At 65.9% G+C, this 1,753-nt stretch overlaps 1 protein-coding gene across 1 annotated transcript in view; it reads left to right on the top strand.

Moving 5' to 3' along the window:
- PPP1R16A (protein phosphatase 1, regulatory subunit 16A) overlaps window positions 1-1,753 on the top strand; it is a 24,061-nt gene that overhangs the window by 15,004 nt on the left and 7,304 nt on the right. Inside the window, exons 2-3 of the mRNA XM_010837580.1 lie at window positions 851-970; window positions 1,139-1,264. The gene's annotated coding sequence lies outside the window, so the exon portion shown is untranslated. The remainder of the gene's footprint in view (window positions 1-850; window positions 971-1,138; window positions 1,265-1,753) is intronic.

The following is a 1,753-nucleotide window of genomic DNA, read 5'->3' as shown; positions in this document are numbered from 1 at the left end:
CCCCCCCCCCCAGGCTGACCGGATACCTGACAGCCGTGCTCACACCTGCCCTCCCCAGACAGAGCAGTTAACATTGTTTAGAAGAGACCTGCCCTCACGCGGCTCAGAAGCCAAACAGCAGGAGTGGCCCCGAGCTCCCGGCGCCCGCGGTCCCTGCAGCCCCCCCAGGCCTGTGGCTGATTCAGGTTTACAGGCGTATTCACAGCGAAGCTCTGTCTCACGTACAGATTGTGAGTCCCTGGTTCTTCGCTGAACACTGTTTCTTGGTGACCTTTTCATGGTAGTGTATAGGTAGCTCCCTCATACACCCCTCAGGGCCTCGTGTCATGACCCTGAGGTAGACGAGGAAGGCTTAAGGGCTGCGGCGGCGGCAGGCCTGACACGCATGCTGCGGGTCTAGCCTCTGGAGCCTTCCAGAGCAGGCCTGCTGAGGGCTGCTCTGCACGCATGTTGTGATGATGGCGCCCTTGGCAGCACCCCCAGATCACGGAAGGCGAGCAGGCCTTCCATGCTTGCCATGCCAGCGTGGGCGCCCCTGCCCGCCGCCATCCAGCCGCTCGGCCCAGCCCCTGCCTTCAGCCGCTCATGGCTCCGCTGTCTGTCCCCGCACGGCTGGTGCCACCCGCACCCCCCGGGCCCGCCAGGTGGACCCATCATGGGGCCAGCACAGAGCCCGGGCACCACGCTCTCCTCCTCGTGGAGCCCAGCCTGTGCCTGCACAGAGGCCCATGCCCCTCACCCCACCCAGGGCCCCCCAGAGCTGCGTGGCCAGACAAGGGTTAGGAGTCAGGCCCTGCCTTGGGGCCTCGGCCCCTTCCCTGAGTGGCACTGACTCGAGGCCTCCCTCCAGGTTCCAGCTTAGCCTTGGGGACAGACCCGGCGGGCGTGCAGCCGGCGGGGACAAGCGGTGCCCCCGACAGACTCGTGCCCTTGGCAGCTGGCCGTGAGGCGGGGATTGGCGGCATCCCAGGTGAGCTGAGTTGGGGCCAGGAGGCCAGAGCCGGGGTAGGGTCAGGGGAGTCCTGCCTCCCAGTCCCTGCCTGCGACCGGGCGGGGTCAGATCTGTCTCAGGGTTTTGGCCACAGAGCCCTGGCCCCACGGCCTGCCCTGCTGAGGGCGCGTTTCTGTGTGACTGCAGGTGGTGCCGCACGCCTCACCCTTCCCAGAGCGAGGAGCACGCCTGCCCCACCATTCGCTCTTGTAGATAAAGCCACAGGGCCCAGCCCCAGCAGTCAGGATGTGAAGCCCCAGAACCTGTGGGAAGGTGGGCACCCTCCCTCCATACCTTCTCCCTCCCTGCAGGTCACGCCCCCCCCACAGGTCATGTCACTCCCCGCAGGTCAGGCCCCCCACCCCACCCCCATGGCCCACCCCAGGTCCCAGCGCCCTGGCGCTGGGCTCTTGCTGTGACCTTGATTCTCACACAGATGCTGGGCGTAGGCATGAGACAGCATGGGGGAGTCTCAGCAGAGCACCAGGGTTCAGGCCTGGCCTCAGTTTCCCAGGTGGAGGGTGGAGACACTGGAGCAGGGTGGCTGTAGGTGTGGAGGGGCCCCCGAGGCACTCAGGCTAGGCGTGGGTCTGTCCATCCTGAGGGCCCAGGGCCACTCCCAACAGACTCAGGCCTTCCCCTGGTGCTGGCTCAGAGGAGGGGGGCAGTCTTTGTGGTCCTTCCAGAAAGCTCCTCCCGCCTCGTCCCACACCCCAGGCATGGAGCTCAGAACTGGAAAAATCGTGCAGATTATCTCTGTTT

The sequence above is a fragment of the Bison bison genome, unplaced genomic scaffold (assembly GCF_000754665.1).
Source record: "Bison bison bison isolate TAMUID 2011002044 unplaced genomic scaffold, Bison_UMD1.0 scf7180017864078, whole genome shotgun sequence".
NCBI classification, from domain to species: Eukaryota; Metazoa; Chordata; class Mammalia; order Artiodactyla; family Bovidae; genus Bison; species Bison bison.
The sequence above is the reverse complement of the archived record's forward strand: the minus strand, read 5'-3'. Positions and strand labels throughout refer to the sequence as shown.